Source organism: Canis lupus, chromosome 36 (assembly GCF_048164855.1).
Source record: "Canis lupus baileyi chromosome 36, mCanLup2.hap1, whole genome shotgun sequence".
Taxonomy (NCBI): Eukaryota; Metazoa; Chordata; class Mammalia; order Carnivora; family Canidae; genus Canis; species Canis lupus.
Window position 1 is genome coordinate 13,479,888 of NC_132873.1, and position 21,038 is coordinate 13,500,925.

General features: G+C 35.6%; 1 protein-coding gene across 18 annotated transcripts in view; it reads right to left on the reverse strand.

The window, feature by feature from the left end:
* The window catches only part of MAP2 (microtubule associated protein 2), a 294,178-nt gene that overhangs the window by 160,338 nt on the left and 112,802 nt on the right, over nucleotides 1–21,038 (reverse strand). Inside the window, exons 3-4 of one of the 18 annotated variants that reach the window (XM_072812949.1) lie at nucleotides 9,643–9,818; nucleotides 336–384 (exon numbers count right to left, since the gene is read on the reverse strand). The exons of the other annotated variants lie outside the window; for them this stretch is intronic. The gene's annotated coding sequence lies outside the window, so the exon portion shown is untranslated. The remainder of the gene's footprint in view (nucleotides 1–335; nucleotides 385–9,642; nucleotides 9,819–21,038) is intronic. 18 annotated transcript variants of the gene reach the window in all.

Below are 21,038 nucleotides of genomic sequence, written 5' to 3' on the forward strand. Positions count from 1 at the left end.
TCTTTCAACTGCAAAGTAACCATAGGTGAGACATCTGTTTATGTCAGATGAAAGTACATTACCTTACCGTTCATAGGGCTTTACCTTGATTAGAAAATCTCTATCAAGAATTTGGGGACAGCACAGCCAGCTCCTACAACGGGGTATTCCCCCTAAGTACGTTAACATGAACATGGTGTGCAGAGCTTTGGACTGATTTCAGAGCTTGAGAATTCCAGGACCACTGGAATTTAGTTTAGGAAAAGCCAAAGGATTCTACTATGATCTAGGCAACTACTCTAGGATGGGATAGAGAGGACAGGGAGCAGATGTCCTTACCCCAAATTGTCCTGAACCCCAAATTGGGTTCAGATGGCCTCTGAAAGGTCTTGTTCTCGTGTGTCTCTACAGATAATAATAAGAAACTTTTATCAGGGCTTTACTAAGGACTAGTCATTTTTTTGAGCATTTATTTATATCAACTTATTTAATCTTCACAGCAATTTTGAGGTAGTTATTGTTATGCCCATGTTATAAATTAGAAAACCAAAATTCAGGTAGGCTAAACTATTGGATATGAACTCAATTCATATATGGCAGCAGAAATGCTTTTAAAACTACATTCTAAAACAAAACAAAACAATAACAGCAAATTGCCCTCCATTCTATTCCTCTGTATTCCCATCCATTGTGTGTGTAACATAAACTGTTCCTAGAAGGGAGATGGTTACAGACCTTGGAAAGGCTAATGTTTGGCATCCCCATCCTCTAGTTGGAAATTTTGACAATGAGTCCACATCAATAATATGCATAATATGGATAATCTGATACCCAGGGACCACTGGAAATCCAAAAAGCAATTTCGGTAACATATTCATTAGTCTTTTAATTTTCTAAGATGCATAAGTAGCTGTTAAAGATTCCATTTTTTAAATGACACCTGTTCAATTTGTAAAAGCTATCTTATATTTTAAGGTTAGTCAAAAAGTCAAGAAATAAAGAGCTCTGTGGGGTTTTTTTGTTTGTTTTGGTTTTGCTTTGTTTTTGTTTTTTTGAGCTTTGTGTTTTGGATTAGAGCCAGTCAGTGTAGAATCACCATTGGTCTTCTAAGGCAGTAGTTTCAGTTGTTTGGTGTTTCATGTAGCTGCTGTTTGCATCACCTGTCTTTTAAGCTGGAAACACCACTTTGCATAGTACTCTTGTGATTCATATACTCTAGCTGAAAGTGGAAAATGATATTTTATTCTTTTAAAGTATAAGATGCAGGCAGCCCAGGTGGCTAGGTGGTTTAGCGCTGCCTTCAGCCCAGAGTCTGATCCTGGAGACCCAGGATCGAGTCCCACGTCGGGCTCCCTGTGTGGAGCCTGCTTCTCCCTCTGCCTGTGTCTTTACCTCTCTCTCTGTGTCTCTCATGAATATATAAATAAAATCTTAAAAAAAAATAAAATAAAAAAATAAAGTATAAGATCCAGGGGAAACAAATTATTAGTACTTGGAGCCTTGGACATTATGATAAACTTCAAAATATTATCTCCAGAATTACATTTGTTAACTGATTTAGAGTTAAAGCATACTTTCTTAAAAATACTTCTGGTCAGTAAGCAAAATTACTTTATATTTTCATTTTGGAAAGTTCATTGCAGCTTTGTTAATTTGGGGGACCATATGATCATTTGTCAAGATACTAGAATGCAAAAATTTCCTTAATTTTCCTGATTTTATACTTCAATTGTATCTTGTAATAGTAATTATCAAACCAAATAACATTCCTTAATTTATATAATGGTTGGCCCCACCAGAGTTAGCCACTTGAGGATAAGTACCAAATTATATTTTTGTATCCATAGCATCTAGTACAGTGCCGGCCACAGTGGGAACTTTGTCAGTGTGTCTTATATGGAGTTGGTGGACCTCGGTAATGAGAGGCATTAAAAGACTAAAAATAATACAGCCATAAGAAAGGAAGTTAAATAAATTAATAACAAAATAAAGGCAGGAAAATAATTTGAAGATTGAGTGTTTGATCGATTTGTTGACTGGATTACTTTAAAATTTTCAAATATTGATAAGAAGTGATAATATTTTTTAATATTTCTCTTTTGACATGTAAATAATAACAATAAGAGCTGGTGTTTGTTGGGTGCTGAGTATTTGCCTACATTATACTAAGCACTTTGCACATAAAATAGGACCTTATATGGAAGGTCCTTTTATTACTTCTATTTTATAGGTAAGAAGTTGAGACAGAGAGGTTAATTAACTCACCCAAGGACAAACTGCTAGTAAACTGAAGAACTTTCATGAACTAGACAATCTGGTATGAGATTCTCCAAGAGCCTAAAATCTTTCTGCATATTTTTGAGTTCTTTATAGCAGTAGTCCATTCTATTCAGTATTGGAAAATGATGAATTTTTGAAACAGCCAAAAGCAGAGCACTACCAAACCCAATCACCTTCTTTGCTTGGCCCAGCCTGCCTAAACACATAGACATTCAACATCCTTTCTCTGAATTAAAAAAAAAAAAAAAAACACAAACAGAAAACTAAAGGCTATTCCAATATAGAGCATACAATCACATGCCTTTTGTTCCTCTTCATTTTTAGCCTGGCTTCCTATGAGAAAAGGACTTATAAAACCACTGGGTCTCTATAGTGTGTCTTCCTAATTCCATCCTTATCCCTTCCTTTACCACCACAGTCCTGGCAGTTAAGAAGAAAAGAACTGCTGTTTCTTGGACATCTGTACTATTTTGCTTTCCTTCCAGAGAATTAATGAGATGCTAAGCATCACCTGTTTACCAGTCTCTGCCCTCTGTCCAATTTATCATAATCTATAGTCTCACAGGGGACTGTCATTAAAAATAGCTTTAATTTGAGAGTATAAAGAGATATAGTACAAGCAGAAAAGCCTGGAAATTAAACCAAATGATATTCCTACTGTGAATCTTAACAGTGAAATTCTACAGACAACTAGGTATGCCTTTTACTTATAATAAAGTCTCAGGAAATAAAACCCTCAACAATCAGTTTGTCCACAAAGAAACTAAAAAATGCCACAACACTAACTTCTTACAGGTGACATAGATGATACTATCCCTGGGGAATATCAAAGAAGCTATATATTTGCAATATTATTGTCAATCAGAGAAAGACAATTATCATATGATCTTACTCATATGTGGAATTTAAGAAACAAGATAGAGGATCATGGGGAAGAGAAGAAAAAAATAAAACAAGATGAAATCAGAGAGGGGGATAAACCATAAGAGAGTCTTAATCATAGGAAACAAACAGGGTCGCTGGAGGGGAGATGGGTGAGGGGATGAAGTAACTGGGTGATGGTCATCAAGGAGGGCATGTGATATAATGAGCACTGGGTGTTATATAAGACTGATAAATCACTGACTTCTACTTCTGAAACTAATAATACGTTATGTTAATAAATTGAATTTAAATTAAAAAAACTAAAAAATAAATAAGTAAATAATAAAAAATCCAGAATTCTTTAAATTACAGTTCTTTCAGAACCTGCTAAAGAAAGGTAAAAACAGAAATCATACATTTATATTTCATCATTTTTCAAATGACTGCTTCATTTAAAAAAATTACAATTGATCCACAAAATAAAATGTCTTACGTGTTTCTATCTGAAATAGTAAAAGACAAAGCAACTTGGGGAAAAAGTGGACTGTGGTCCATGGTCTTTTCTTCTGTTTTATATACTCTCTTAGAAGTGTGAGACAAGGATTCACATTGTATCTGACAAAGCTGGCTTATTTTTCTCCTCCCTCGTCACACATGTCCTTAATCTCTTAACACAGAGAGATTCGGGGTGCTGCTATTTAGCATTGCTCCCAATAAGCTGTATGCTCATCAAGGACACTATGAACAAGCATGACAGTTATAGAGCTTTCTTTTGTACTAAGTACTCTCACACTAATTACTTCATTTTGTCCTGAAAGCAATGACATCCTAGTCTTGTTTTCTAAATATCATTTTTTACTAAAAGGAACCAGAATTTCTTGCAATAAAGGGGCTAGCTAGCCCAGGTCTGCAGCTGGGAAAGTACAAAGAGTTTTTAGACATCTTGTTGTGTCAGAAAGCACAGAACTGCTGAAGGATTAATGAGGCTTGTCAAAAGGACATCACTGCTGTCTCAGAGGGAGTCCCAGGGGCTAGATTTGAGTTAATTTAGGCATCAAATATAATAATGATGGCCCTAAGATTATAAGACATCGAATCAAAGAAAATCCATGAGTCTATGGAGATCGTCTAACAAGAGAGGGGGCACCAGATGGAGGAAGGGAGGAAGGAAGAAGGCAGAAAGAGAAAGAAAGGCAGGAGAAAAAGGGAATCCTAGGGAAGCAGGGGAGTGGTGAAAAAGTCTTTTTTTAGAAAAGAATGCTAGTTATGAAGAGCAAAAAGAATATTTTTTTTTCAAATTACCATCATATCCCCAATATATGAGACAAAGGTAAGAATCATGAATGCACACTAAACTACTGGGTGAAACGTCGTTAGGAAACAGATATTTCCATGGCCTCAAAGTATCGCCCACAGTTTCCTTCTTCATTACAGAGGGAGAAAGGTATTTTTATAATTAATTGCTAGGAAGTCTCAGTATCACCTATTTCCCCCTGAAATATGTACTGTAAACCCAATCATGAGGAAGCAAACAAAAAACTCATTCCACAAGTCACCTGGCCTGAAATTTCCAGAAATATTAATGTCATGAAAGGAAAAAGAAGGTGAGGGCTCTCAATTCCATTAAAGGAAACTAAAGAAACATGGCAACCTTAATTGCCTCCTTGGATTAAAAAAAAAAAAAAAGGCAATAAAGGGCATTTTGGAAACAACAACAAAAACAAACAACAAAAAAAAATTTTTTTTAAAGATTTTATTTATTCATGAGAGACACACAGAGAGACAAAGAGACAGAGACAGAGACAGACAGACAGAGACACAGGCAGAGGGAGAAGCAGGCTCCATGCAGGGAGCCCGATGTGGGACTCAATCCCGGGTCTCCAGGATCATGCCCTGGGCTGAAGGTGGCACTAAACTGCTGAGCCACCCGGGCTGCCCAACAAGAGGAAATCTGAATATGGATGATAGAGTAATGAACAAATGTTCAGTTACTGAACAAATGTTAAATTTCTTTGGCTTTGATAATGGTATTGTGGTTATGAGAACGTCTGGTCATAACATGTTAATTAGTGAATCTACTAAAGAATACACAAATTAATTGTACTATTCTTTCAACTTTCCTGTAGCTGTAAAATTGTTCAAACTTAAAGATTGGGGAATAAAGACACTGCTTATGTTCCAAAGAGCTCACAATAGATTGGTTAAGAAGGGTATATAAAATTTGTTTTAAGAGTTCACTGTGGTAAGCTCTGCAAGTTTCTCATACCGAGCCATGAGAGTTTAGAGGAGGATGAGCTGGATTCTAACTTCAGGCTCCTGAGGCCATGTTCTAACCTTCTCCCATTCTCCCACATTGTTCCTAGACTTTCACCTCTATGTCACTTTAACCTCTTATCTTTACCTATCTAATAATGGGAGACCTAATCTAAGCTGAAGAGTACCTGGCTTATTCTTAGTCCCCAGGCCCCTTTACATCCAAGTGGTCTCAAGATGCCAGAACAAGGAACTCATTTTACAGATGACTTTTGGTGTTTATAAACCCATTTGGAAGAAAACTAGGTGGGTCTTCCAGCAATGCTTGAGACTGGAGTTGGATAGTAACTGTACTGGACAAAAGCTTTCATACAAAATTCACTCTTGGGCATGATTATGCTCCATGACTGTGTTAAAATATGGCAGGTTAAACTGAAAGAAAATAATTATTTTCCTGCTATCCACCTTCATATTATCTGTGAAGAATTGGCCAATAGTCTTCTCTTATCAGACAAGTAACAAAAGACTTCATTTTGCCATCAGAGTGGCACCCTGAACTGAAGTTTTAGTACTCTTAATGCGGCCAACATAGTCACATTATGTGAGTGGGTTAAGAAAATCCTGCAAGTCTGTTGTTTGATCCTATTAATTGGAATTAGAAATCATAGGATTCAAGGATTGATGCCAATCTCAACAGTATTTTATTGAATGTATTTTGAATTGATAGTAAATGTGAGATTATAGATTTTTCAAAGTCCACTGGGGTTTATTTACTTGCCAACTAGGTTAATTTCTTTAAATTAAGACTTTATTTTTTTAGAGCAGTTTAGGTTTATAGAAAAAGTGAGGGGAAGATACTGAGATTTCCTATATATTCCTTGCCCCCACACATGCATAGACAGCCTTTCCCATTATCCATATCCTCTACTAGAGCGGTACACTTGTTACAACTGATGCAACTATACTGACATATCACAATGACCCAAAGCCAATAGTTAATATTTTGGTTTACCTCTTATGTTGTACAATCTATGAATTTGGACAAATGTACAATGACATGTGTCCATCATTATGGTATTACACAGAGTATTTTCACTGCCCCCCCCCAAAATCGTCTGTGCTCCACCTAGTCATCCCCTCCTCCCTCCAACTCTTTGCTCCCAGTGATCTTTTTACTGCCTCTATAGTTTTGCCCTTTCCAGAATTCATATAGTTGGAATCATACCATATACGCACAGCCTTTTTAGATTGGCTCCGTTTACTTAGTAATACGCATGTAAGTGGAAGTTTCTTCCATTTCTTTTCATGGCCTGACTGCTCATTTGTTTTTAGCACTGAATAAAAATATTCCATTGACTGGGTGTACCACAGTTCATTTATCCTTTCACCTTCTGAAGGACATCTTGGTTGCTTCCAAGTTCGAGTAATTATAAATAAAGCTTCTGTAAACATCCACATGCAAGATTTTGTGTAGACATAGGTTTTCAACTTCTTTGGGCAAATACCAAAAAGTATGATTGCTGTATTGTTTAGTAAGAGTATGTTAAATTTTGTAAGGAACCTTCAAACTGCCTTCCAAATTGGCTGTGCCATTTTGCATTTCCGTAAGCAGTGAATGAGGGTTCCTGTTGTTACACATGCTCATCAGTATTTGGTGTTTTCAGTGTTCCAGATTTGGCATTCTAATAAGTATGTAGTGGAATCTCATTGTTTTAATTTGCAGTTCTCTGATGATATATGATAGGGAACATCTTTTCAAATGCTTATTTACCTTATGTATATCTTTTTTTTGGGTAGAATGTCTGTTAAGGTCCTTGCCCATTTATCAATTGTTTTCTTTCTTATTATTGAGTTTTAAGAGTTCTTTTTCTATTTTGGATAACAGTCTTTTATCAAATGTGTCTTTTGAAAATATTTTCTCCAACTGACCTGTCTTACCATTCTCTTGACATTGTCCTTTGCAAAACAGAAGTTTTTAATTTTAATGAAATCCAAGTATTCATTATTTATCTTTCATGGTTCATGCCTTTGGAGGTGCATCTAAAAAAAATCACCACATCCAAGGTCATCAAAGTTTTCCTCTCTGTTATCTTCTAGAAGTTTTACGGTTTTGCATTTCACATTTAGGTCTGTGATAATTTTTGAGTGAATTTTTGTGAAGTGTGTAAAATCTGTGTCTAGATTTTTTTGTTGTTGTTTTTTGCAGATGATGCCCACTTGTTCCAGCACCATTTGTCAAAAAAAACTATTTTTGATCCATGATATTGTCTTTGCTTCTTTGTCAAAGATTAGTGACTACATTTGACTACATTTATGTAAATCTATTTCTAGGCTCTCCATTCTGTTATATTGAGCCTTTTGTCTATTCTTTTGCCAACACCACACTGTCTTGATTACCGTAGCTTTATAGTAAGTCTTAAAATTGGGTAGTTTTCGCTTTCCAACTTTGTTCTTCTTCAATATTGTGTTGACTACTCTGGGTCTTTTGTTTCTCCACATAACTCAGAATCAGTTTGTCAATATTTACAAAATAACTTGCTGGGATTTTGATTGGGATTGCACTGAATCTATATACATCAAGCTGGGAAGAACTGACATCTTGACAATATTAAATCTTCCTATCCAAGAACTCTCCATTTATTTAGTTCTCCTTTGATATCTTTGATCAGAGATTATAGTTTTCTTCATACGGATCTCATACATATTTTGTTAGTTTTAAACCTAAGTATTTCTTTTGGGACGCCTGGGTGGCTCAGTGTTGAAGGTCTACCTTCAGCTCAGGGTGTGATTCCAATCTGGGGATCGAGTCCCACATCCAGTTCCCTGTGAGGAGTCTGCTTCTCCCTCTGCCTGTCTCTGCCTTTCTCTGTGTCTTTCATGAATAAATAAAATCTTAAAAAAAATAAATAAACCTAAGTATTTCTTTTTTTGTGTGCTAATGTAAATGGTATTGTTTTTAATTTCAAGTTGCAGATGTTCATTGCTGGTATACAGGAAACCAACTGACTTGAATATATTAACCCTGTATCTTGCAACTTTGCTATAATCACTTATTAGTATAGGAGTTTTTTTGTCAATTCTTTTGGATTTTCTACATAGATGATATCATCTGCAAATAAAGACAGTTTTATTTCTACCTTCTCAGTCTGCACACCTTTATTTCCTTGTTTCAGCTTACTGCGTTATCTAGGACTTCCAGTACTATGCTGAAAGGGAGTGGTGGTAGGGGGAATTTATGCCTTTTACCTGATCTTAGTTGGAAAGCTTCAAGTTTATCACCATGAACTACAATGTTAACTGCATGTTTTTTGTAGAGAACCTCAACTACAGTCCCCAACAGTTTCCTTCTTGATCTGAATAATCTATAATTCTAATCTACACATAGAACAACTAACTGTATTTCCTTTAGGGGAACAACCAGTATTATACATATATTCTTATTGTTTTCTTTTGCATTGCCTAATAATTTAAAAAAATCAACACTAGAGGCACAATTTTTTTACATGTGGCTTATAATACATTTACTTTTAAGAATTTTTAGAAGGCAGGTTAGAACAATTATGGATTTAATATGCCAACACAGGCTGCAATCCTTATATGCTGGGTTATCTCTAGCTGAAATACTGTGTTCTATTTTGATTGTTTCTTCTACTGTGTGGTTCTCTTTTTTAAGGAACCAAATTATGTTGCTGTGTATGTGCATTTGTGTGTGTGTGTGTGTGTGTGAGTGACAGAGAGAGAGAGAAGGAGAGAGATAGGGAGAAAGAGAGAGAAAGGGGTAGAGATATATATCAGGCTGAGATCTGGCACTATTTCTGGTCCCTTTGTTTCTCTCTTAAGCAGTAGAGGGCACAATTGTTGTACTTACTATGTGCCAGACACTGTGCTCTACACTTAACAAAGCTCAGAAAATACAACTTTTCCACACTATTTAGAAATAGAGCATTTCTATGAAAACTCTCATAAGCCAAAATGTCACAAAGCAAAGAAGCTATTACTACTAATTTATATGGAAAATATTTTGAGCAGTCCTAGACCCCCAAAATAACCTCTCTTAGGCTTTTGTGATAACTTAGGATGCATCTTACTAATGAATGCACAAATGAATCTAGACACAGTTCAGATCTCTGGTGGCCTGATGCTGAGATCCTCAGTGGAGTTCCCAAGGAAGAGCTTGGCGGGGGCCACTCTAGCTGCTTGGAGTACATGCTGTCTCTATAAAGGCTTGCTGCAAAACAAACGCTAGATGCTATTTTTGCTTTTCACCTTTTTTGTAAAAGCAAAAATCCTCTTCAGGTTTCTTTTGGTTAGCAAAAACAGGCGCTGATGTGTAGGTCTTCTCATAAAAGTGAAGTGGTGTAACATGAACTTTCAAAAAGCAGAGGATAACTTGCTTACAAATTTAGGAGGCAGGTGCTATACTTATCTCCTTTTCAGAGATACTGAAATAGAAGCACATAAAATTACTCCTAAAACAATAAATAGTAGAACCACAAATCCTAAAAGAAAGAGTGCTTTAAAATAATTCTATATTTCCAATTTCTTTTCAAGTAGAAAATTGAGTTTTCCTAGAATTAGCACCAATAATAAGATACCTAGAACACAACTGCTAAACCTTGTCTGCTCACAATTGATACGTGTTACAAACTGCAGAAGTTGACAATGTGATGAGATTTTGAAATGTATTCTTGAGAGAAGGATGGGAATGGAATATTGGCATTCCCCAGTTTATGAAGAATATTAGATATTACTTGGGTTTCCCAGCTAGCCCACAGAAATCTATTTAACTCATAATGTGGTTGAATCATAGTACAAATCTGAGATGAAAGTGCTTTTGGGGAGTACTATGCCTGGAACACTCTAACAGCTTCACAAAAGTTGAATGGATGACAAAAGAAAGAAACTTGAGTTGTAAACAAAGAAATAAAACTGAGTTTCTGTTTTGACTTTTTGTACTGACAACAAATAGGCATCTTTGTTACTTAAAAAAAAGAGAGAGAACTTTTCCTGTGGTTCTCTATGCTCTCAATATCTAATTTACTTTGCCTCCAGCCCAACCATAAGTTCAAATCTCAACAAAAAAATCTTCTTCAGGTCTTTCCAACCTCTCTGAATTTCCATTATACAAAATTGCTTAGGTCTCAAACTCCATTAAAACTCTCATCCATAGCAAATTCTACCTGGAGTATTAAAAATAAATTAATAATTGAACTGAATGGATGTTTGCTAGCATCTTAGCTTTCTCAGAATACATGCATTTTTTAATATTTACTTATTGATTTTTTTAGTCACCCCTACAACCAATGTGGGGCTCAAACTCAAAATCCCGAGATCAAGAGTCACGTGTTCTCCCGACTGAATCAGCCAGGTGCTCCTATATGCAGTTTTTAAAAGAGAAATCTTTGCTTATCAGATATTTTCTATCAAATAAGCACCCATGGTTGAAATCAAGGCAATAACATAGATTCAAACAAAAACCAGACATAATAGGGCACCAGACTGGCTGTAAGTCAGTTTATTTATTTTTAAATAAAACTTTCAGGGGCAGCCGGGGTGGCTCAGCGGTTTAGCGCCGTCTTCAGCCCAGGGCGTGACCCTGGAGACCCGGGATCGAGTCCCACGTCAGGCTCTCTGCATGGAGCCTGCTTCTCCCTCTGCCTGTGTCTCTGCCTCTCTCTCTCTCTCTGTTTCTCGTGAATAAATACATAAATAAAATATTAAAAAAAAATAAAACTTTTAAAAAACATACAAAATATCATAAAATTCCGAATAATGATGATTACAATGGGTGGAGAGCACCCTCTTGCTATCTTCCTGGACAGATAAATAAAAAAAGTGTGTGTGTGTGTGTGTGTGTGTACAGACTGACACATTTGCAATTCAATGCCTCCATGAGATTTACCAGGAACACCCAAAGCAAACAGTCCCAATATTCAAACGTAAAATTCATCAAGCAAATATTAAATACATTTTTGGGATTACATATGTGTATATAAAATCAAACACTTATTGCCTGTTTAAATCCAGTGGTCTCAGTTTATGTGTTATTAAAATAAGTCAAAAATTTTAACCCCAGAATATGCTTTTAGACTTTCATTCTTCCTCACTGCTCCTCAGTAGCTTGGTGTGGCAACATATATATTAACTCTCAACAGTACCATGGTTCTTTTTTTTTTTTTTTTAGATTTTATTTATTTATTCATGAGAGACACACACAGAGAGGAAGAGAAATAGGCAGAGGGAGAAGCAGGCTCCTCACAGGGAACCTGGTGTGGGACTTGATCCCAGAACCCCAGGATCACGACCCAAGCCAAAGGCAGTCCTCAACCACTGAGCCACCTGGGTGCCCCAAGGGTTCCATGGTTCTATTTGTCTGAATTATGTATCCTCAAGGGCAGGGAGTGGAGAGGAGCAGGGTATGCAGAGCTAGAATGTAGGACACTTGCAGCCAGTGTAGCGGGCTTAAATTTGGAGGGGTCAATAAGAGCAGAGGACTCCTCCCTGGAGACGACCTGGCCTCTATGGGCTCTCAGTCTGAGGCAAGCCAGGGTCTAGTGGGGAGAGTTTAGGTATAAATACCCAAGAGACCAAATTTTAAATGCTTCATTAGCGACCAGAAATAGATACTGTGGGGAGAGTCAAAGAGCTAAAAGATCACGAACTGAGTCGAACTATGCATTTCTGTCCATGCCTTTGTTCTTGGTACATTCCATAGAAAAACAGGTACCCCGAGGCTATCACCTTGAACACACCCATCTGATCCCAGCTGGATCCAGTTCCTACCTGCTTGCAGGAACCAGTTATGTGCTTTTCCTCTCAACTCTGTGGTCAGGAACATCATGATGGCAGCTCCAAATCCGCCACAGGGAGGAGAGGATTTACACACTCATTCTTCTCCCTCTACCACACTACATCCACTAATTCTACAAACTGGGGCTTGTTTTCCAGCTGCTCCTGCCTTCCCTTTGGGAGCCAACTTGCCAGCACACTACTGACTCTCAAAACTTGGAGATTCTTCCTTCTTTGGACAAAGTCTTACACTTTTTTAGGCAGTGGTAACATTCTCAAATACCTCATTATGGATGAGGACAAATTAAAGTGTTAAGGGCTGTTTAAAAAAATAAGAATCATAGAGGCATGAAAAAAGGAAAAATGACTTGAAATGACTTGGGCTTCAAAGGAGTAGTTCCAATTCCTGACACACTACTGTTTGGTGGCCGTCTCAATGGCAGTGATGCTCATCTGAGTGGTCACTGACACCTGGACATCATCACACTGTTTATCAAGCCGTTTCCTGAATGTTATCTCATATTTTCTTCAGGAGAAACTTGTAAAGGTGCTGGGTCCAGGAACTGTTCTCCTCCCACACATCCATTCATAAACTCAGACTTCTGGTTTCTGGAGAAAGCAACACCAGGACCTATGTTACATGATTTCCGGTCCAGGATTCTTCTCCCTCTATCACACTACATCCTAGAAATAAATGGGTATTGTTCCTGTTATTCAATGTTTTAACACTGTTTTGTGATGACTCCATGCTCTCAAATAGTGTTTGTTAGATTTTTCAAAAATCCTCCAAGTTAAAATAATTTTCGTTTGAGTTAAATTTAAAAGGACTGTAAAAGCAAGCTGGTCCTACGCATAGGATTCTTAAAAGAAGAAAGAGATCATATAGAAAAAGAGCCTGATGGCAATGACACACGTTGTAAAAAAGGTTAGAATTGCTGGACTGCTTTCTTCGCTCCAAATTCTGACGTTATTAAGAGCATAAATTCAACGTTATTTAAATATATTATGTTCTTGGCACTGTGCTAAGTCTGCCTCTAGCCTTAAAGATAGAAATAAATGGAATGGGTGCAGGAAGTTGTTACAAGCAAAGGTTCCAAATGGCCTAGGAGACATTTTTGTTCATAACAGGCTAGGGCTTGGCAACTTTACAGAAAATTGGAAACAGTAAAAAGAGCTAAGTCTGTCCATAATTAAATCTTACTTTATTCTAAATATTTTTATTTACAGAAGTTCCTATTGGTAAGTTCACAATGGAGAAAAAATAAGAATATATGCTTTTAATAAACAACACGTGTGCACCTTTTTGCCTCAGCAGAAACTTCATGTGCCATGGCTCCATAACAGAAATAATTCATTAGATCCAAAAGTGTACTTACTCACTTAGAGCCATTTAATTTTACCAGCAGCATGGTACACTAAGCAGTATATGGCTCTTGGATGAATCTTAAGTTTAAAATTGAGTTCTGCTATTTGCTAGCTGCAAAGCCTGGGGGAAATTAAGTAGCCTAGACTCAATAAATCTCAACTTCATAAGATCATCATGCGAATACATAATTTGATGTGCCCAAAGTAATAGTACATCCTACCCTCCCAATAAAGTTAGTCCCCTTTCCTTCTTAATAGGCCATACCATACCCTGGTTTCACTAGAAAGGAAATCATTTATGGCTTCCACAGAGAGGGCCTTTCAGTGCATGCAAGCAATAGATGCTTTTTCCACCAGACTGACAATCTTTAAAATTGAAATCCTCACCTAAAAAAAAATCTTAAAAAGAAATAGCGTTATATATTTCACCCACATTAACTGCGCATATGGCAAAATTATCAGAATGTGTTCTAAGAAAAAACAGGTACACCAGAGCTCTTTGGGCTCTGTGCAAGACCATGAGAAGCACATTCCAAACTAAAACACTTTTGAATAATTATGAAATTTACCTTATCAAGTGAATGGAATGGGCTTTCCAGAGTGAATAATGCAGTGTAAGAGAATGCTTCTAAAAGACAACATTTTATGAATGCCACTTTTCAAAGGAAGAAAATAAAAATTGTCAAATGAAGCTGGGAACAGCAAAATAAACACTGAGGAAGGGATGAACTATTAGGACAGCACCTCTTCTCACCCAGATGATGCTTTCTAACAGATACGCATAGACAATCTATTTTTATCTAATGTTAGGTAAGCTTCTTTATCCCGGCTCTCAGTTTCTCTACTAATAAAAAACAGGATGGACTGTATTTTTTTTTCTACCTAGCCCTTTAACTTTGCACCCAATCAAATCTTTCCTTCCTAGCCCAACAGTTAGCAGTATGGTAACTTGGAATCCTTTATAGGATGTCCTTGATGGTGTTTGAGATTAAACAGCATCGTCATCATACATCTTCTTCTGATTGTGTTTTGCTTTGAACAAAACTGAAATGAAATATGCTATCAGCAGGGATGGAGAAGAATCAAGATGACCTCCTCCATGTGACTAGGAGATCCTACCTACATTAAAACCCCTAATGCAACGTATACACAATTTAGCACTCATGTTGAGGGACCTGAGATGACTAAACTCTAAGAAGTGCTATTACTTAATTATATTCGATCAAACAAGAGTACATTATGAGAACTGTGACTAGTAGGAAGTGTTTCCAGAAATATTTTATCCATGACAAAACTAGCTCTATTCTTGGGTCTTCTGAACACTGCAACTGTTACAGCCTTTAGTTAACCGCAATAACTAATCCTGATTACTTATTAATCATCTAAAAATGGTCTCTGGCAACATTTCCTAAAGGTTGTAGCTATATCTGGTTATCTTTGGCTTGGAACTTAAGAAATACTATCCAAGAGTCTGTTTTAGAGTTATCATCAGGTTCAGACAAAATACCAAATGCAAGAATTAGAATTAGAAAAGTCAAATATTTTTGTGAAAGAAAATATTTGAAAGAAACTTCCAATTTCTTTGAATCTTTTTAATGAACTTTTCTAAGTGGACCTAATAATACATTTTTAACTTAGCATTCATGATATCTCCTATTGAAATTGAGGGTAAACATTACTTCATAAATCATGATATATTTTATTGCTATAATCATAAGCATATGGACTCCCTGCCCATTCACTTTTCCATCAAATAGATGTTATGAACAGCTTCACTGTTTTGAGTATGGTTTGATAGTCTCAGAGGAGAGGGAGACTAGGGATGTTGTTTTTAAATATGGCACTTTGTTAAGTATCTTATTCCAAAAGCAACCACACTTTAAATATTTCTAATGTAAAATACAGAGTTGACTAATTCACTGCTATAGTTTCCATGAGAATTGACAGTAATGGAATGAACAAATTGTTTGCTTTCTTTCTCTAATATCACTCAAAATCTCTTTTAAAAAATTGGGAAGATCTATAAACAGATGATGTTGGAACTCTGTTATAATGAATCAGCATCATTCCCATCATTTGAAGCACAATAAAATCAAAAGTTATTAATATGCAATTAAGATCAACTTGGCTTTGTTCACCACCAGTTGTAAAGATGCATAAAACCTATGGTCCCAGAGGGTCAGAAGGAGAAGCTAAGTAAACTGGCGCTGCTTTTAAAGTGTTTAACAAGGCAGAAACTGGAACGGATGTGCCACAACCCAATATCCATTACTGCAAAGTGACTGCTAAATTTTCTTGTAAAATAGCTATCAGCTGGCCTATTCAGCATCATCCCATTAAAGCTGAAAAGAGCATCCAACTTGTGATTGTTGCCATGAAAATAGCAGGCAGTAGAAAATACAGTAGCTACCAAGAAGAAAACAATATGCTTCAAGAAGTTTTCTGACAGATTTAAATCGACATCAGTCTCTCTGAAGATCTAAGAAATGTCTCTTTAAAAAGTGTTTTTTCTAGACATCTACTATGGTGACTTATTTACCAATAAGCAATATATGTCTAATTTTCCCTTAAAGGTAATTAAAATTGACTTTCATGAATAATAACACAGTTCTAGAGAGGATTTCAATGAACACTTGATTGATTCATGGAGGGTTATGGTACAGTAGGGTAGATGTTACCAGAGTCAACTAACTTTTTTCTGCAGCCAACTGTGAGACTTCTGCTAGTCTGCTCTGGAGAAAAGACTGATTTTTTCATTGGTCAAGGACAGGTGTGCAGATACCATCCATTGTCTATCCAGTAGCAATTTTCCTTGGCCAGTGATTGGTTTGGAACAGGGAAATAACAAATAAAATGGAAAATTTTGGAGAGAGAGAGAGAGAGAGAGAGAGAGAGAGAGAGCCTTTTGTCCTAAATCAAAATACAAATCCTCAGGTTAAAAAAGCCTTTACCATTCTTTTTTCTTGCCTGGAATACAAATATAATACCTGAAGGTGTAGCAACCATTTTGTAAGCGTGAGGCAAAAAGTATGACTGAAAAGAAGTCAACATTATCAAGATACAGAAAGATGTAAAAAGATATAAGGACACGAGGTATCTCTTCCCATATTTGCCAATATATATATATATATTTAAATATATATAAAATATATATAATATCCCTATAATACATATAGGATAGGAGATAGAAGGTCTGATGAGTAGCAAAAAGAGAACAAATAAAAAATGCAAAGCCTTCCTAGACAGAATGCTATTTTAATTGTCCCTCCAAGCACTGGTTAATTGTACCTAGATACAAATACAAGATTTGTGGAACTCCTCACTTTCCCTACCAAAGCTGAATGATCTGTCTCCTTGTAGGGCTGCCTTAGAGGTTTTTATTACAATAATGTACATTTAAGCTACTCAGGAAATATTTTCCTACTGATGCTTGGATCCTGAAGTCTGACTTAGTGTGGGATGTTGAATAATTTACATGCGTGGATGAACTGAAGTAATCAGGACATTTTGTGTCCAGATAATAAACAGCAGTCAATTTATTTCTGGTGTTTTATTGAGAAAAAGTACTATATAAAGCTTCACTGTTTGAGGAAAAAAATGGGAAAAGAAGCCTTGTGTTCTTACTTCTTTCCTTTCTTCCATTTAAAGACTATTGCACAATGAATATCATTTTTAGTAAAAAGACTCACTATATTCTAGTATCAAAAATGTGAAAGAATTCTAGCCTTCAAGCACATTTACAAGTTTGTTTCCATGCAACATGAAATCACATTTATTAATAATAATAATGGAAATTATAGAAAAAATTAATCCTTATTTTAACTTCACTGTGCTAAGTGTCTTACATGGATTTCTCATTTAATCCTTATAACATTCTTAGAACCATGATGAGGTCAATGAATGGTTTTATTTTCCTCATTTCACAGAGGGAACTCAGGCACAGAGAGGTTAGTTAACATGTCCAAAGACACAAAGCAAATAAGTTGTAATAGCAGGAATTTGAACTCGGTGATGTGATTCCCGAACCTTCAATATTCATATGAAATATGGCTATTTTTATTATCATTTTTTTCTTCTTTAGAACTTTCGAGCTTTTAAAATCTGCTGGTATTTTAAGCATTGCTATAAATTAAATGTCATTATTTGAAGCTCATTTACCTTGAAAGTGGTGATGACTACAAAATTACAAGTTGTAAGGAATTTAAAAACTGAGTAGGAGGGGGACTGGGGACTTTTACATTGGTAGAGCTAACATACTGTGTTTAATTCAAATGAATGTTTCGCTGGTTTTCTTTTTTCGAGAAATGGCTTGGCGAGCAGATTGGGTGGGGAGAAGTAGAGTACCAGAACCTCCGAAATTATTGGTCAAAAAAAAAAAAACCAAAAAAAAAATTATTGGTCCAAATCCATCTATGCTCAAGGGTCCTGCTTCTGGGAAGCATCTCTTCTCACAATCCTGCCAATAGCCAGCATGAGTATTTAGAAAGAGAAGATATAATTGTACCAGTTTATAATTTCTAAAACAAAACCACAACTTAGGATATATACAATTGGGTGATTTTTCCCAGTTGGACAGATAAAGTGAGCATTTTAAATATTTTCTTTCCCAATATGTATAAAACTTCTTTGATTTCTTATATTTATTGCCTCACTATAAAGTTATAATGTGTGCTCCATGTTTGAAGCATTTTTCTAGCAACTGAACTATTTAAATTCATAATTTCATGTTTTAGTGAATCTTCCTGTTGTTACTCAAAGACAAAACCAGTGAAAAATAAAGAAGAAAGAGTTTTGGTTTCTTAATTCTTCTAAAATCTGGAATATATGGAGAATTGTTACATAACAATGTTACAAAAATGCCTTCTAATTTGGGCTAACCACATGGTTTTGGAAACCAAGCATATCATATTCTTTATCTCATTTTTAACAACGTATGTCCTTTTGAGACTCAAACAAATTTTGTCTTTCTTCACTCTAGGGGAAGGTCAACTAACTCTGAAAACCTTATAGGTGCCTAACTCATTTCATACTGCCTTATTTACTTTTCACAGCTCATCTTTTGACATATGTTAACTTACAGGTGAGACAGCTGGGGCTCAAAATGATGAAAAAATAATATAAGCAGTAAGAGACACACAACTGAAATTTAGCTTTATCTGATTCCATAGACCACACTTTTTTTCTATGACAACATTGATAATACAGAACTATATAATCATTTGACTTTTTAGATATAGTATTAAAGATACTCTCCCACATAAATAGATACACATATATCCATATGTATGTGTAAAGATACACACATACATATATATTTAGTTGTATAATGGAATATATATGTATATCAATGCATATATATCCATCTATACACAGTGTGTACCTACATGCATGCATTTAAAGGTACACACACACACACACAGGTGTGTGTGTGTGTGTGTGTGTATATATATATATATATATATATATATATATATATATATAATACAAACACCCTTATACATGTGAAATGAACAGGACTAGAAGTTACAAAAAAATTGCATACCCTAAATTAAGCTTGTTAAATATCATCTACTGTTACATGTAGATTTAACTCAGTTCTATTCACTTCCTCACATTCAACTGAAAACATAACTATTCAGTTTTATTTCCACAAAAGGTTTCTGAACTTCACCTACTTTCTCTTCTTTTTAATTAGGAGGTTGAGTTATAACAAAACCAAAATATAATTATTTTGTGTTATAAATTTATGTGCTATAAATAAGCAATAAGGTAAGTTTTGATTTTTCAAAAATCATCTTTTACAAAAGAAAAGCCATAATCGATTTAAACAGAAAACAAATTCTCTGGTTAATAGGATACTTACTAATCACGTGATTTGACTAATAATGTTACAGTACTGTCAGTTGCATTGTTTCCATAATATTGTTGTCACCAGGTCAACTGATTTTTTATTCTAAGCTCTACAGTATGAACATTTTCTAAAAAAAGCATTAAAAATATTAATTCTCTGCCTCTTGAATTTTACTTGGACTTGTTTCTGATTTAGAGACCCCAATAGTGCAGATTAGGTAACTTTATAAAAGTCAATGCCTTTCCAAAGGTGGATTTCATCTACAAGAGGATACTATAGGGAAGAATCTATTAAATCCTTAAGGCATAGACAGATGGTAAAGTGTAAATTAAGGTTCAGCACATTGCAGGAAACTCACTACTTTCAGTAATTGGTAGAGTATAAATAACCTAATTTAAATGTGTAAAAAATCCAATCACTGCCAGATCACCCCACCCACCCAAAAAAGAAAACTCTTTATCATTATCCCATAGTTGAAATCTTCTTTAAAAATTAACAGCAGTGTTCTTTAAAAAGTGGCAAAAATAGTTTGGATTCTATTTTATCTGCTACCATTTCCACTGCTCATGTTCTGATAGATATACTTTAATGAGCAGTGAAATGGCCAGAAGAATATTCCACTTTAACAAAGACTGGTGGAATTTAGACCCTACCCATTAAAGCCCTGAAAAATCTAGTACTTGCCACAATTGTATTTTATTTTTCTAAAGATTTTATTTATTCATTTGCGAGAGAGGGAACACACATGCAAGGGGGAGGGGCAGAGGGAGAGAGAGAGAAGCAGACTCCACCTAAGTGGGAAGCCGGACTCCTGCTCGATCCCAGCAACCTGAGAACATGACCTGAGTCGAAGGCAGATGCCCAACTGACTGAGGCATCTAGGTGCCCTGCCACAATTGTATTTTAATGCACACATAAAAATATTGACAGTTTGCAATGCTGACTACATATAGAATTTAATCACATTTATTGGGTTAGTATAGATTTTTAAAAATGGATCAGGAATCTCAAGATGAGCAGTCCATGAGTGTGATCTCACTCTTCTGTTTTTACCCAGTAATGCAAGGGTTTCCTAGAAAATAATAGCTAAAATATATATTAGTATTTACTGAGTGCCAGTACTCTTTACATGGATTATCTATTTTAATTCTAAAAAAGAAAAAAAAACCCTATGATAAAGCATCCCCATTTTGTATAAGAGGAAGTGTGGCCTCAGAGGTGAGTAATTTGCTCAAGGTTCTATTCTGCTGCACTGGTCCACATGGTGATTTGTGAAGATATAGCACATCAGTAGAAGACAGAACCAACCAGTTCCAAATGACAGACATAAAATAATAACTTAATTGTTTTAAAGCCCTTATGCTCCTATAAATAAAATCCACCTATAATCCTTCCTTCCCCAGTCAAAATGAAAAACTGTTACTCTTCCTTCCCCACTGCCATAAAGATTCTTTCCAATGCCCATTTGTTATTCTTGTTATTGTCAAGATTATCTTGATATTGCTGGGGTAGAGGGGAAAAGAAAGAGGTAAAAGAAGGATAAAAAAAGATACAAATAGAATGAAAGCTTTAGGGAGGGAAGCCTCATATATTGATGACACAATTATTATTTCAAACAACTATACAATAAAACTTGATACCACATTTTCATGCAATT